We start from the raw sequence: 17,614 nt of genomic DNA, 5'->3' as shown, positions 1-17,614 counted from the left end.
TAGGGACACTGCCCTCCCTGAATTGGAAGTGAACTTCTGCAATGGGGAGCTTCCTGCAAAGGGACAGGCCCAAATCTGATGGGCACCACAGACCACAGTGTGTGTTGGCCATCAGCTGATGCTACCCTAGTTGAAGATACCAGGACACCTGGATCCGACTTAAAATGAACTATTTCTACTAAAATTATGGAATGGTACAAGTATGCAATGCATTTGAAACTTGTATTGGGAAAGCTAGCCCCCTGCTGCTGCTAATCTCCATAAATCAATGATCACGAGAGGTTTCCAAACATTTCCCAAGGAAAATTGGTCTAGTTGAAACTGAGTGGTTGCCACTATAAGGCTGGCCGAGTGCCTATTTACCACCTCTTACCGCAATTATTTCCTGACAGTACTGGGATGAATCCAGTTATCATTTTAATTTCGCCCAAGGGCTCTCTCTTTAAAAATATAACAATATAACTTTAAAAAAAGCTGTAATATGCTGCACTGTACACTTATGAATAGCCCTCATGTTAATTTTTTTTAAGAATTATGATGATAGGCTAAGCAGGTAACTATGAGTCAAATATATTCGAACTGTGGCACTAAGTGAAAGAGAAGTGCCCATGTCCTATGGGACCTCTTCCCTTTGATTAGCCTCGTTGGCCAAGGAAGGTCATTTTTTGTTCTGCAGGAAAAACAGCTGCGAATGCCTTTATCTAGCTATAAAGAGGGAGCGGCTGCACACTGGAAGATCCTAAGGGGATAATGGTGTGTTCAGTGTTTCCCTTAAATATTGAAGCAATACTAAATAATACTTTATGTTCTCTGTGCGAGAGGAGGGCAGATTGTCTGTATTCATTGTTTATCTCTGACATAAATATCCACAGTAAAGATGTCTCTTTTGCATTCAGTTCTTTCATAGACAAGGTCCTAAAAGTAAATAATGAGCCATATCTTGACTTTTTTTGTGTTGGGGGAGGGAGGGAATGTTTCTCATGTTATCTGTAGCATTTCAGCCTCCACCGCTTTTCCTCGTGATTTTTGGTACTCTTAATTCCAAGTTGCTACATCCTTAAATAGACTGCTATTCTTTACTGACCTAATCTCAGATGACCTTGTCATTTAAGACATACAGTAAGTGAAAGCCTGATTGTTTAAAAGTGCATCAACTTTTGTCCTTTCCGAGAGTCTTATTCAGATATTGCTATTTATAAATAGTGGAATAACTGCTTTAGCTGGAGAGGGCAACAAATCTGTTAATTGTGAGAGGGCGGTAACACTGATCACATCTTTCTCAAAGCCAGGTGCCTTCAGAGCCTATAAACGTCTTCCCTGAAATTAGGTTTGAAAGAAGTATTATATTGTAACCAATAGAATAGGCTGCAGTGTGTGCTTGGTTGCGTTGTAGTATTGGGATACCAGTTTGCAAGGCTGGACAGTATTTTTTTATTAGTGCTAGTAGCATGGAGTTGGCGAAGGCATTGGAAGGACAGTATCTTTTGGAGAAGTATCAAGACAGAAGAGAGGAAAAGCACTGAACTTTGCCCCAACCATTTCGCAGCTTTGGGGTATGCTTGCGTTTAGACAAAGTGATATACAGTGGACGCTTGGGTTCTGAATGTGATCCGTGTGGGATGCACATTCGCAACCTGCAGTGCTTGCAACCCGCAGTGGAGCGTCTGCGCATGCATGGGTTGCGAATCAGCGCTTCTACGCATGCGTGACCACCGAAACCCGGAAGTAACCCATTCTGGTACTTCCGCTGTGGGTTAAACCACAGAGCCTAGGACTTGCCGATCAGAAGGTCAGCGGTTCAAATCCCCGCGATGGGGTGAGCTCCCGTTGCTCGGTCCCTGCTCCTGGCAACCTAGCAGTTCGAAAGCACATCAAAGTGCAAGTAGATAAATAGGTACCGCTCCGGCAGGAAGGTAAACGGCGTTTCCGTGCACTGCTCTGGTTCGCCAAAAGCGGCTTAGTCATGACCCAGAAGCTGTACACCGGCTCCCTTGGCCAATAAAGCGAGATGAGCACCGCAACCCCAGAGTCGGCCACGACTAGACCTAATGGTCAGGGGTCCCTTTACCTTTACCTTTAACCCAAAAAAAACAACCTGAAGCGTCTGTAACCCAAGGTATGACTATAGAACCTTTCTCCCACACTTGGAGGGATTTGACCATTTCGTTGCTATGTCCATTATCCTATGTGGGGTGTCAGCTGTGTTTTTCAACAACAACACCACAGTCACTTTAGCACTGAACGATGTACCAGGAAGCAATCATTGATTGAGAAAGCAGCATCTGTTTCAGAATGGGTTAGGCAGGTTCAGGGAAACATCAACAATGCAATGGATGGTGTGTGAAACCATACTTCTCCTTGCATCTGTTCACTGGAATAAGGCTGACAACCTTTTTTTAAAAAAAATGAGCTGAAGAAGTACCGTATTTTTCGCCCCATAGGACGCACCGGCCCATAGGACGCACCTAGATTTTTTTTTGGGGGGGGGAATAAAGAAAAAAAATTATTTCCTCCCCAGGTGCGGGGCTGGGGTGGGGGAAGCCTGAGCTTCCCCTGACCCCTGACCCCAGCCCCCAGAACAGGCTGCTATCCACTAGCCATGGGAGAGCCGCGTGACTTCGCGAGGCTCTCCCACGGCTAGCGGAGGGCTGCGCGAAGCCTGAAGCTTGGGGCATGCTGAGCTCAGCGTACCCCAAGCTTCTGGGTGCCGGCAAGCTCTCCGCTAGCCTTGGGAGAGCTGCGTCTCCCTCGGCTAGAGGATTGCTTCCTGAAGCCTGGAGAGCGAGAGGGGTTGGTGCGCACCGACCCCCCTCGTTCTCCAGGCTTCAGCGAAAGCCTGCATTCGCCCCATAGGACGCACACACATTTCCCCTTCATTTTTGGAGGGGGAAAAGTGCATCCTATAGGGCGAAAAATACGGTAATTTTAATAAGACTGTTGTTAGGGGCTGGACTGAGGAGGAATGAACCTTCCTGAGAACAGGTGGACAGTATAGGTTTAGAACAGTGGTTTGCAGAAGGGCATAGTTCACAGGCTGCAGAGGGCAGAAGCTGGGAAATATTGGAAGAGGAACAGCAGGACGAAGAAGAAGCACCAGGGGAGAGACAGGTGACAGACTCAGTGTCCATGGAAAACATTCCCCCCTTCTCCCAGGACCAGACGGGCATTGAGGGTAGGCGAACAGAGAGCTCAGAGGCAGAAAACTCAGATTAGCCAACGCAGGAGTGACATTGAATAGGGGAGATGTAGTGGGGTGAGAATTGACTTGGAGCAACGCCATTATTAAGGAAGGCTGCTTTCCTTCATTGTTCTCTGTAAATTATTGAATAAATTGCTTCGTAAGAACTTTTATCATTTCTCTGATTCTAGGCTGCCACCGTGGGAGAGATCTGATTCCCTGAAGCCTGACAACTGTGGCCTCTTAGCACTTAATGTGACCTGTATGTACCGTATAATCCTATACATATAACAGGTGTAAGTTCAGCTATGTTCAATAGGGCTTTCTCTCTCGTAAGTGTGTGATACTAAGTGTGGGAATAACAGCAGAACTCACTTATGAGTAAGCTGCATTGGATCATGTTACTTGTCATCAGGTGACTGAGAGGGCCAGCACCATGCAATGTGCTCACGCCATACATGCACGCCGCACAACATGCTGATGTGCCACACCCATGCCACGCGGCTTGCGTGTGTGGCGCAGGCATGTCATGCAGTGTACGAGTGATGGGAGCACATCATGTGACATGTATGAACACATCACTGCCGGATATTGAGGGTCCCCAATCCCCTCCTTGAAAATTTATGGGGCAGAGGGAAACCAAGAACCCTCACTAGCTAGCACCCCTGCTTGTCATCACTACAAAATAAACTTTTTTAAAAACAAAAACAAAACACCAACCCTGATTATTTTCTAATACAATCGTACCTTGGATCCCGAACACCTTGCGAATCTAACGTTTTGCTTCCCGAACGCTGCAAACCCAGAAGTGAGTGTTCTGGTTTGTGAACGTTCTTTGGAACCTGAACATCTGACATGACTTCCACGGCTTCTGATTGGCTGCAGGAGCTTCCTGCAGCCAGTTGGAAGCCGCAGCTTGGTTTCCAAACGATTTGGAAGTCAAACGGACTTCAGGAAAGGATTCCATTCAACTTCCAAGGTACCACGGTACTGGCATTCACCCACAAATAAATTTATTGCAGAGAAATTAGATGGTCTTCCTTTAATCTGACTGAGTTTTTGTGGAATTTAGGATTGATGTACGAATGGCAATTATAGCAAAACGAAGACGATTGTCATTGCACAGTACCCGATTCGCCACAAATGGATATTTGACAGCCGTGTTATTTAAAAGCTCATGGGGGGTGGGGGGGTGTAGCTTTGTCAGAGAGAAGAAATTAGGCCTGCCATCTCATCTGCACTGAACTTAAAGCTCTGCAGTGCAATTCCTCCAACAATTCTCATATGGGCCCAAGATATGGAGATCAACAGTTGACGTCCCCTTTGAAAAGTCCACGGCGAGATAAAGAGAATAACATCAAAGCCTTACTGAATCAGACAAAAGGCTCATCTCATCTGGCTTCCTCTTCCTACAGAACAGCACCAGATGTCTTTGGAAGCCTGCAAGCAGGAAGTGAGCGCAACTGCACTTGCAATTCCCATCAACCAGCATTCCAAGACATAGAGCCACTGACAATGGAGGCAGAACATAACCACCATGACTAGCAGCCATTGATAGCCTTATCCTTCGCAAAGTTGCCTAAACCTTTTCTGATGTCTAATCCAAACCCAGTGCTGGCAGTGGTGGGGATTAATTAGGTGGGGTAGTACAAACCAGTCAGAGTGGAAGCTCCAGGGAAAAGAGGGGCAGGAATGCCTCTTTGCTACATTAGCTGCCAGAGGCCAAGACTAGGCCTCTTGCCATCACATGGTGGAAGCAGGGCTGGGTCAGGATCCAGCAGATCCTATGCCAGCCCAGCTCCACCTCCTTTTCATTCATTTTTTGGGGGGTTATTATGACTACAGACCCCCCAAGTGTCCTTATCTTCCAGGGACAGTCCCACTTTCTGATTTGATCCTGGAATGTCCCACTTTTCCTTAGGCTGACCCTGTTTTCATCAGAGAAATGTTGGAGGGTATGGAGTTATGCAACCCCTGAGCCAAGGAGATCAGTCACTATACAACCTATAGAAGACATCTGAAGATAGCCCTGTATAGTGAAGTTATTAATGTTTCATTATGTTTTTATATATGTTGGAAGCTGCCCAGAGTGGCTGGGGCAACCTAGTCAAATGGGTGGGGAATGAATAATAAAATTTGTTGTTGTCGTTGTTGAATGGGACACCCCAATTTTCATCATTGAAATGTTGGAGGGTATGTGACTACCGTTGTTGGATATTGCACAGGCAGTAGTTTCTGCCCACCATTCAGGAAGATCTCCTCATTGGTGGGGTTCACCCACTAGCAGAGGCCAAGTAGGAATACCTTGACCTCATCCAAGGGATCTCCAGTGAATGGTCTGGTTGGGTTTAGATGGTGTATAAGCCCCATACTTCAGTGGAGGCTGGTCTATTAGGGTGAACCAACCTCAGTCAGCTCTCAGCCAGTGAGGGGCTGACTCTTCCATTGGCTCTGGCTCTACACATTGTTGATCCCCCTGCCCTTCTAGTCCCAATTGGCACCAGCCACAACTGCTGTACTCGAAGCTCTTCCTGCCACACTGGCATCTTGTGGGTGCAGATCTGAGTTCTGTATTCTCATGCTGGCATTTGTGCATTGCAGCTAGATAATAGCGGTACAATTATGTTCATTAGAAAAGCGTTTGTGAGAACAAATCACATTCACATCCTGAGCTAATTGGACATCTCAATGCAAACTGGAAATGCCAACTGTTTGGACCATGCATGTACATGCACGCACATTTATCAAAGCTTGATTAAAGGAAGTTCTCAAGACTGTAGGAAAAAATTACTCTTCTAAATTTCTTCACATCTGTTTCATCAAACAGAACACATTCTTGAAAGCTGCTTCCATGATTTAACATCTTTTGTCCTCGGTAAGACAGTTCACGCACTGAGATTCCAAGCCACGTCAACTCAATCACCGAAGGGACGTGATCAGATCTTCACTTTTTACTAATGCCGTTGTATCTGTGGAGTACAGGTGATTGAGGACACTTGCCATTATGCACTTCATCGTGACATTTACACCGATCCAGAAGGAAATTCACTGAGCCATCGTTGGATAGTTTGGTCCAATCTGGCGTTTAAGTTAAAATAATTAACCTCCTATGTAAGCGAGGACTCAGCTACATTTGTAAAGATAATGCGTTTTAACACTGTCACACCAGATGATGCTGTGGAGTCCCGTTTTTAGCCAACAGGATTTCTCTGTATGAAGTTGACAACGTGTTTAACTGAATCACTTCTTTGATGTGTCTAGATCCAGCCCAAGGGTGCATTCTGGCATGGGGTTTGCTGTGTTAGTTTTTCTGCTTATAATATTGGCGCTTTTGTCCTTATTTCTACCTGTTGCATTATGGAATAGTGGCTTTATGACTGATATACTAGCATGTCATGCTAAATTTTAAACATGAGGAAAGAACTGTATGCCAAGATACTGCCCCACAACACTGTATTATCGCGAAAACTATGGGGAAATTACAATGCAAAACTCCCATAATTAATAGGGTTGCAAATGGATTTTTCCTGGAAACAATTCACATGAAAAGGAGTGCTAAATTTTCACTAGGTTCCAGTAGATTTCCAGAAGTGGTTTTTACATCGTATGAAGGATCACATAAAATGAGAAAATTAACAGACAAGGAAATGTTGGAGAGATGGATAAGGTGCTGTCTGAATGCAGCCCAAAAGAAATGCTTCATATTTAGAGCTTCTATATTTCCTGTAAATCAGCATTTTAGTGTGAATTTCTTCTCGCAATGACATTTTCTATCCATTTTTGCTTAATATACAATTGTTTTTTGCAAAGCTACTTCCCCTAATGCAATGCCTTTTTGGGGAACGTTATTTTCACTAATGTGTGCATGGATATGCACATGTGATCTTAGCACCTGCATTTTTGAACACATTACTTGATTGGAAATCTGGACTGCAAAATTTGGAGAAGCACATTTTTTCAAAGGACACCTGGGCTACGGTTTGTATCTTGTTTTGGAAAGTGGTGAATTAGGTGAGTTTACCTTTATATGCATACTGGATTGAATTTCTCTTCTATCTCTACAAACTGGTACCATCAAGCGTTCACAGAGTACCACTGCTAAATAACCTTATAAAACTGTGCATAGAAAATGTTCAGAATATTTGAAAACACAGCCAAAGGAAGATTCCATTCTCTAAGCCCAAGTTAAGGTGGTTTCATATGATGATGCTGAGAAGCTCTGGATAACATTGATTTTGGAAGTCATCTATCTTTCATACTGACAGTAGCTTTTCTATGATGTGTATGACTTACTTTCTGTATATAATGAGACCATACTGCATCCTAGGGAAATCTTTCGATGGGAAGAAAAGCATGTGAAAGAGAAAGGAGAAACTCATTTATCAACAAAGTTGCCACGCTCCTAAACCCTAATTAGAATTAATCTTCATCTCAGACTGACTTTCAAGTTCAAGAATCTCTCTTCTCCTTCAACCTGATGAAGAAAAATCTATTTGATGTATTTTCAAATTAAATGTTTAGCCCATCCTTCTAGCTTATTTTGGTGTCATTTTAAATTTTGGGAAGAAAGCAATTTCTTGGCATCAGACCAGTTCCTACCTGCTTTGCAATAAATAAGTAAAATAAAAGTCAGTAGCATCACTCATTTGGAGAGGAGAGAGAGAGTGTAGGAAGAGGTTGATGAGGAAATGGCAACTTGATTCATCCACAAGAGACCTGCAAAAATCCTGCATCCTAAAGAAAATACAGAAGGTTGTATCCAAGGCTGTCGTAATGCTCATGGAGCAGACTTCTGCTTGAGCAATGAAACTTCTCCCAGCCCCTCTTCTTTCCACTGTAGGCTCCTGTGTACCATCTAGAAGACTTGGCAAGTTCCTCTAGAGGAAGTGGAATCTCGCTGTGCAATTGGAGCTCTGCTCATGCAGCCTTGTATACAAACTGTAATCTTCCTCATATAGTCGTTGCACCACTGTCTAGAATCTGATCGTTATGGTTAGTAAACAGAAGAGCACTCTGGGGAGGGGACCTGTCCCCGTCCCCCCAACCATTCTATATCAATTAGTGAGAAAAGAAATCGCATTAGGAAATTGTCAAATGTCATGGACTGGTTGGACGCAGAGGAACGGGAGGAGGAACCCAATTGGGAACTACCAAGGGAAGAAGACTTAGAGCCCAGGGTGTGGAGGTGGGACCATGAGTGGTCACAGGGAGAAGAGGGAGAAGACTGGGAAAAGGCGGTGTCGGAAGCTGAAGAGGACTTAGTGAGCTGGGACAGAGTCTGTGGCAGAGATCAGTTCAGAATCAGAGGCGGCAGCGGAAGCAGGAGAGGAAGGAGATCAAGAGGCAGAGATGAGCCAGGTTGGTGTCTCCCCCTCCTCCTGTGACAAGCTCCCTTCCCCCCTTGTCTTTCAGAACCAGAAGAAGCATGAAAAGGGTGGAGGAGAGATTGGCGATGCCAAGTCTGATTACTCGGAAGAAAGCCTGGCGAAGAGGGGACTTAGGCAGCTGTGGGGACCTTCAGTCTCAGCAACTGCTTCATGGGGGCAAGACCTACCGGACATTAGTTGCTGTGCTCATTAGGCCTGACACTCTTGTGCACACCATGTTTTTGCTAATAAAGGGTTAACTCCAACTTGCACAATGTGATTTACTGCTGGCTCACTCCTGACATCAAAGGGTAGAGAAAATTTCAGTAAAATTCTCGTGGGTGTGAGAATATTTTGTCACTGTTACTTTACTCCAGAGTTGGCTGATGGGTATTCATGAATGTCTTTTATTTCATTCTTCAAATAATATCACCAGTATGCACTATGCAAGTGATCGAGGCTTCGATTATAACCCAAGCGGAGGACAGCAGGAAGCTTTTTCAAATCAATAAGGGCAAGCAGGTTGCAGAATGCTAGAGAAACGTTGGTTGGATATGGGGGGAAAAATACAACCGTCACCCACCCTATAACGATAAGACAAGCTCAAAACTCTGCATTCACCGAAACCCTGAAGAAATTCTTTTTAAAAAGCTCTGAGAATAAAACAGAAAAAATGGTAGCCTCTTTCATAGGGGAGGAAAACTTTTCAGAAACTGGAGTACAGATTTGGCTCAGCATTAAAACATAATATTCAGACGGCAATCAAGATGTCATTTGCATTCTCTTCACCCAAGCTGGCCCATTTCATATCTGTTTACTTAGAACTGAACTGCCTAGAGCAACAAAGAACTTTGCAGAAGAGGAAGGCTGCTTTTGTATATGGGTCTGTTTGTTCTATAAAACCATTTCTGAGGCTGAATACTGAGCACACTTAATGGGAAGTAAATGCTATTGAAATCTGTATGTCTCATTTCCAAGTAAATACACCACTGAAATGTTAGGATTGAGTATCATGGCCAAATAAAACAAGGCTAATGTATAAACATGATGATTTAACACCAGTAATCATACAAAAATGCCACATTCCGCTATAATCGTATTCACGTTGGGCAGGATCCAGGCGATCAGTTAATTGGGCCCCATGGAAGTCTATGTGAAGAATTAGCAATGTCTTCCACCACACTGATTTCAGTGGGAACTAAGTGGCAACTAACTTAATCAGGGTCTGACTCCTTATAAAGATTAAAATATTTACTTTTGTATGGTATTTTCAGATGGAAACTGTGTTTTCCTCGCCCTTCTCCTTCCTTTTCTGAAATGAAATTGTCATTGCTGAGGGACAGAGTGAAAAGAGGAAATAAACACTTGTTTTGAGGGGTACTATAGAAAATAGAAGTAAGAGTTAAGATATTTGGGGGAGACATAGAAAGATATGTGTTGTGCAAACAAAAATATTGATCATAGTGTGGAATAACCAGCCTCATAAGTCTAATTAATGCACAAAGGCGTTAATAACACATAGAGTAAGCTGTCCTGTCAGGACTCTTGGCTCCAGGGTTCTCCTTATGGTTTAATTTTGGGTTAATAGTTTACTCAATCAAGCAGCACAATATTTGCACAAGCACTACTGCATGCACAAGGCCCTCCCCATTCATATCTATGGAAGAGGGAACAAAGCTGCTACACAGGGTGGGATTTCTTTCTACTTTAAAATCTGTGGATTTGTAGGAGCTCTGCGAGTCATTGGCTCTTTTGCGGAGTTCTAGATCACGGCAATGATTCTATATGGAATCTAAGGCAAGTGGTTGCATAAGAAAAGTAGGTTCTGTGTTACAGAGTGAGATTATGTCTTGATTCACAGAAAGGCATAAAAGCTATGTTTTAATATGCATAACACAAGCAGTATACTGTGGATTAAAATTCCTGTGGAGGTGTTTTTTTTTAAAATATATATGCAAAACTGCACTATACAACTTGCAATATGTCTTGAAATAACCCAGTTTTCTGGATTTTATGAGAACCTTTTTTAAAAGTTAAACTTGAAAGGGTAAATCCATAAAATTGGGCAGAACTGGGAAGTTTTGTTTTTTTTTATAAGTGGGTGCCAAGAGGTTTGAAGGAAGACAATTCTGCTTGGAAGAAGTCTAGCTGTAGAATAGATTTTAGTTTGGATCCAACTACTTTTAGAAGCCCAGTGTCATGTACGGGAGATTGTTTCAAACTGTCTAACTTGGGGATGATGAATCTGTGGCCCTCCAGATATTGCTGGACTACAACCCCCATTGCCCATAGCAAATGATTGGGTATGGTAGGAGTTGTAGTCCAATATCTGGAGGTTCAAAGGTCCCCAATTCCTGGCCTAGCTTCTCCAATCACAGACTGCACAAAAGACGGTAACTTTCCTTCTTTCATGGTTCTTCTTATTCCAGAATGAAAGAAAATCTTAGTTCAGAAGGCACCGGGCACTGAAATTTTATAATGAAAGATTATTTATACCCACTTACTCAAAAAAATTTAGTCATTGCCATTTTTATATAAGCCAGTCATCATCATTTCCCGTTGATCCAGCTACAACAAAAGCACAGTTTGATCGTTAAAATGAAGAGACAAACAGAAAAGACATGATTCATTCCTCCTGTGCTAATATTTGCTTTGAGAAGTCCTGCACTTGCACTTTCAAAAATCTTATTTTTTTTGTCACTGAATGAAATATTAATGCCATGCAAACGATGTTTAACAAAATCAGCTATAGTTCATCTTCCTTCTACCTAAAATCTTAGAGCTTTAACTACTCTGTTTGGTGCCTATTAGGATTAAAAGTGGTATGTTCCCTCCCCCTCTCTTTGGTCTTGCCCTATAAAAATTTGATCTTGAGTTTGTATAGGGAAGACATACTATGCCAAAAAAAGCAAGTCATCAACTTTCAAACATAATCCCAGCATGATTTATGGGTTTTGACCCCTATTTGGCTTTTCATCGCTCTTAAGTATTCATAGTTAAAGGACAAAAACCCTAATTCCTACTGAAAGACTTTAAAGCTCATATCCAGGTTTCTGGTTGGGTTGTTACAGCTCAGGAGAGAAACTTTCTTTATACCTTTCAGTGGATAAATGGGAAACCAGGGAAGAGAAAACAAAGGACGAACTTGTTATTCTGTTATACACGTGGAGTTGAGAGTTTGATTCGACTCCAATGTGGTCAATGAAGAGGAAATAGACAATGGTGTTTTGCTACCTAAAGTTATCATAATCTCTTTCTGGGTTTGGTCCAGATGTACCTCACTCCTAAAGTAGTTACATAACAAACCATGACACCAACAGCAGTTGCATCCTGTGATGTGACTGGGGCTGCAGTTGGAATGTTTTGTGTTCAGTTCTGGGACTCAGCTGCAAATATAACATTTTAAGTGCATTATACAAATCTAACAGTAGAAGGTGATGGTGAGGTTATGATAAATTCAATATATGTTTTCAAAACTTTATTTTAAAAAGCATTTTCACAGCGTTTTTTATGTGTTTGGATTCTGCCTTGGTTGCTGGACCTCAGGAAGGAAGGATATCAGTGAGCTGGAAAAGATAACCAAAAAGGTAGCAATTGAAGGTGAGTGAGCAACAGTTTGATAGATGCGTGATAGGGAGAAAGTGGATAGATGATAGATAGATTAGATAGATAGATAGATAGATAGATAGATAGATAGATAGATATAGATAGATGTTCTTCTTCCTCTCCTGCAATACTAGAATTTAGGGTCATTTGATGAACTTGAGTGACGGACAGACTCAGGACAGCCAAAAAGAAGTATTTCATCACAAGATGAAGTGATGACCACCAGCTTGGACATCTTAGAAGGGGATAAGGATTCTCCTCTATTAATTTGTCTGTTTCCGGATATGATGGCCTCATTACCTCCTGCACCAAAGGCAGTGTACTTTTGAATACGAGTTGCTAGGGATTACAATCAAGAGAATGCCATTGTAGTCCTGTTTTGCTTGCAGGCTTCCTTTAAGCAATTCAAGTTTGAGCCCTATTTTCCTAGCCCAGATGGGAAGTTTTTCCTGGAAAATTAACTGCCATGCTAAATGTCGACCAGAAGCCATTGTGTGCCTGAATGATTTCATGGTTAATAAGTGCTTTAATTGAAAGGCCCCAACATTTTGGGGGCATGTGATTTCATATAGATGTGCAAATAATATTGTTGGTTTCCCCCCTAGCAAAACAGAATGTGCTATATCAGGGGTAGGCAACCTAGGGCCCGTGGGCTGGATGCGGCCCAATTGCCTTCCCAATCTGGCCCACAGACGGTCCGGGAATCAGTGTGTTTTTACATGAGTAGAATGTGTCCTTTTATTTAAAATGCATCTCTGGGTTATTTGTGGGGTCTGCCTGGTGTTTTTACATGAGTAGAATGTATCCTTTTATTTAAAATGCATCTCTGGGTTATTTGTGGGGCATAGGAATTCATTCATATTTTTTTTTCAAAATATAGTCCGGCCCCCCACAAGGTCTGAGGGACAGTGGACCGGCCCCCTGCTGAAAAAGTTTGCTGACCCCTGTGCTATATGCATATCTGCAGGGATGTAGGCTTATGGTCTTTGGGTCTATTCATGGGCCTTTATTATTTTTGCTGTTGAAGTGTTACCAAAAGAAGAAATTTGTTTATGGCCCCCCCACCCCCGCCCATCTTTTCATTCTACCGTTTTGCAAATGTCTGTCTAATTGGCCCCAGCTGTGCAGTGGGGCAAAACCTACCGAGAAATGGGACTTGCGATCATTTCCCCTTTCTAAAGCACCACTTAAATGGCTCCTGTGAAAACTCCATCCGTAATACCTTTAGAGTTTAATGGCATGGGACTAGATTTATCATGCTGAGCTGTCTCCTGGAGGCATTGAGAACAATCTCCTATCAAGAAATGTCGACGAGAATGCCATTACCCGCAACTTCTCTGAAACATAAACGAAATGCACAGGATTAGTGATGAACTTAAGAAAGAACAACAGCACTAGGGGCTTTATAGTCTTCTTTGCCAATGATTTAAAATAAAAAAAATCCAAAACAAGTATTCTCTGCTTCAGCTGTTGGGGCCAGTGGAATTATATACATCCATCTGCAGTACTTCTGAAGTACTTCATTACGGGCTATTTTTTTGTCAACATTTCCTTGGCAATTTCCAGTCCTTTTTTTATGAGCCAATATCTCCATTATACTCTTTGGGGAAAATCTCCAGGTTGCATAAATTTGATGATGACATCCCTAAATATGACTTCTTTTCTTCCGACCTCTTAAAAGATTTGCTTAAAATCTTTCTGAGGTCACATTGTTGGAGATGATTTCCAAAAGAACCATATCCTCTTTCTGATCCGCTCCTAATATGAGGCTGCCATTTTGAGGCACTTGCCAATCCTTGCTCCCGTGTTGCTGGACAGCTGCATGAAGCTCAGCGCTTGCAAACCGTAAGGGCATATAACAACCACAAGGACATCTTCTAATCACTAAGTTTGCAGAAGGTGGATTTTTTTAAAAAAATATATTTTTATTAAAGTTTTCTTGGTTTACAAAAATCTCTTTTTTCAAGTTACATTTTCCATAGGTCAGTTTCATTTGTTGAGACATTAGGGTTACATTAGGAAGAAAAAAGGGGGGAAGAGGTGGAGGGGGCCATGGTGGGTGGGGGTGGGGGTGGGAGGCGATATTTCTATTTTGCTTAATGCATGTGTGGGTTTTTGTGTCAGCGTCATTTGTGCAGGTTCTCTTTGCTATTCGCTTGTGTTCCTTTGTTGGTGAGAGAGATTGGGGTTGGCCTAGGGTGCGGTTGCTTGTTTATGGTTGGCTGTGGTGAACTTTGTTTTTGTGTGTGAGTGGGGTGGGTGGGTGTTTTTGAATCAGGTTTGCCATATTGATTCATATGCTGTTGGTGGATTCTTGTTGTTGTCTTGTTGGGCTGTGTATGTGATAAAGGGGAGCCATACTGGGGTGAAGGTATCTTCTTCTATTTGTCCCTGTGTCAGTTGCAGTTTATCGGTTAATTTTTCTAGTAGGGCTGTTTCCCATACTGTTTGGTACCATTGGTCCATGCTTACTCCTGACAGGTCTCTCCAGTGTCTGGCTATGATGTTTCTGGTTATGAGAGTAGGTAGGTTATGAGTTCTTTGTCATGTGAGTGGGCATTGTTGTCTTGGAATATGCTTAGTAGGGCCAGTTCTGGGGTGATTTCTAATACTTGCTTAGTTATTTTACATATTTCTTCTAAGGCTGTTGTCCAGAATAGTTGGATTTTGGGGCATTCCCACCACATGTGGAGGTATGTGCCTGTGGAGGTGCACCCTCTCCAGCATTTTGGTGAGTTTCCTTGGCGTATTAGCGCTAGTTTCCTTGGTGTTAGGTACCACCTGTAGGTGAGTTGAAGCTTTGTGTTTGCTAATGCAAACCTCTTTATAAAGTAGATCATATATGTTAAAGTAGCACTACCTTCTGCGTGCTTCAGTATTCAGTACGTTAAATTGTAGCATACTAGTTGTTTACCCACTCATTAAGGTTCAGTACTGCATGAATTCACACACACCCTCATTAGGGTTATAGTTTTCATACACACATTGTAAAATTGCTTATTTTGAATTGGAAACTCAAAGGCAGCAAACCTGACAGCAGTGGTGGTGTAGTGCTTAGAGTGCTGCACCTGGACCTGGGAGACCAGGGTTCAGGTAAAAAGAAAAGGGCCCCTGGACCGTTAAGTCCAGTCAAAGGCTACTATGGGGTTGCAGCGCTCATCTCGCTTTCAGGCCGAGGGAGCTGCCGTTTGTCCACAAACAGCTTTCCGGATCATGTGGCCAGCATGACTAAGCCGCTGACACCGTGACAGAAACACTGTTTACCTTCCCGCTGCAGGGGTACCTACTTATCTACTTGCACTGGTGTGCTTTTGAACTGCTAGGTTGGCAGGAGCTGGGACAGAGCAACAGGAGCTCACCCCATCGTGGGGATTTGAACCGCCAACACTGCAACAAGGTCTCAATTGACAGCTGCTTCTTGTCAACTTTGGGGTTCCAACATGCTCCTGAATGACTTTGCCAGTGTTTTGAGACACAGAGCTACTGTCTGCAGCTGGAAAAAATGGGAAAGTACACACACCCAGGCTCCAATATGTGCAACATAGCACACGTTGAGCTCTGGATTAAGGCAATTGTCCATAGAACACCACCAACATGATCTGTTTTCCTCTAACACTGATGTCCACTTACTTCTAAGAAATAAGATTACGATGTTGTTCTTAATAAACACATAAGGTCTTTATCTAATTTGTATGCTTTCCGTACATGCTGCAGCTGTTTTCATAAAGGCCGATCTAACAGGCACTGTGGAGCAGCATATTGCTTTTGTGATCTATTTGAAAATGTACTTCATCCCAACAATTCTACAGAGTCCATGTTTTGTTGTATTTCAGAAGGGAAGCCCTCCCCCTCCCCAAACCTAACTCTCCTCTCTCAAAGGTTTAGAGATTTTTTTACCATGGCCTCTGAAAGTCTATGCATATTACTTCCAGGAAATAATTCCCATGATTTTTCTTTTCTTTTTAACAGAATAGATGGTTTTAAATGATACAAAATGCATACGCCATTTCTAACATCATTACCCGTCTTCATAGATGATAATCACTTTTACATGTGTTGAATAGTGTGGGACCAGGCAGAATTATTTTTTGCTACTTATAGAAGGATGGAAATATGGAACTGTTTTGCAGGTTTTCTCAACATGGAGGGAAATGCATTTAGCCAAACTGAGCTGGTCAAGTTTGAAGCAGTGAATATTTGCAGTCTGGAGATGCACTGACTTGTTGGAGTTAAATATTTAGATAGGGATGAATTGCTACTTTGTCCATAGAACTGGAAGATGAAACAAAAGCACCTACTTCGACCTGTAGCTACCAGTCCTCCACAGGTCCACCCACACAATACAGACTGAGCATGCTCAGAGATTTACACAGCAGATAACTGGAAACTGAGAACAAAGTTTCAGTTTTAGTGCCATAGCTTGGCTATCATTTTTCCTTCTCTAGCCTCGAAATTTGGTAAGTTTGTCAGAGTGTGGGAAATGAGGAGAGAAGGGAAACTGGCTCATGGTAGAGATGGAGGAAAAATGGGACTCAGTTCACATTTAAAGGAAAATCTACCTTATTCACACTTTCCTAAACAATCCACAAACTGAAACACAGCCAGCTTTCTAAATTCGTAAATCTCTGAATTTTGCAGTGTAGCTCTTCAGCCAAGAAAAGCACAAAGAAATGCATATACAGTACTGGGATAAGGTATGCATAAAAATGTGTATGTTAGTGAAAATAATGTACAAAAATGCACTATATCAGGGGGAAATGCTTTAAGATGTATATATTAGGGAGAATTGCATACAAACATGTGGGTGTTAGGAGAAATTCTCACAAAAATGCTGATGAATTTTCAGGAAGCCTTGTTTGTTTGTTTGTTTTAAAAAAAACATAAATAGAAATGTGGAGAACCAAATTTAAGATTGGAAAAATGAGAAAATGAGAGAAACTGAAATGGACAGATTGATCCAACCTCAGCTGGTGGTGACTGGAGTTTTGAAAACCTCTTGGAAGAAGCCCAGTCTTTGCTGCAAGAATTCCCAAGGAAAGCTTGGGAAAGTCCGGTCCTTTCCAGTTGAAGACAGGTGAGTTTTGCCCCATCACTAATTCTTGGACTCCAGGTTGAAATCCAAAAACCTGATTAGATTCACAAAAATAACTGCGTAGAAGCTCAGAACACCATTGAGCTGAAATGGTCCTGCAAAATGAATCGACCTTTTAAAAGCAATTCTACATTACCCCTTAACAAGATGACAAGAATCTATTCACAATAGGGCAAGTATCACTTGCCAAAAGTGCATCCCATGGATTGCAGTGCAAACGAGTGGCATACACACTGCAATGTGCATCTGAGCATGGACGTGAGAATTTGGGTGCATATCCTGATGCAAAAAAAAGTTGACTTAGTTGCCTAAGGACTGAGAAGGTGTACCCTACCACCGGATCCACCCATAAGCAAAATAATGGAAGGCAGA

This window comes from Podarcis liolepis (assembly GCF_965112155.1).
Source record: "Podarcis liolepis genome assembly, chromosome: 12".
NCBI lineage: Eukaryota > Metazoa > Chordata > Lepidosauria > Squamata > Lacertidae > Podarcis > Podarcis liolepis.
This window is presented reverse-complemented; position numbering follows the sequence as displayed.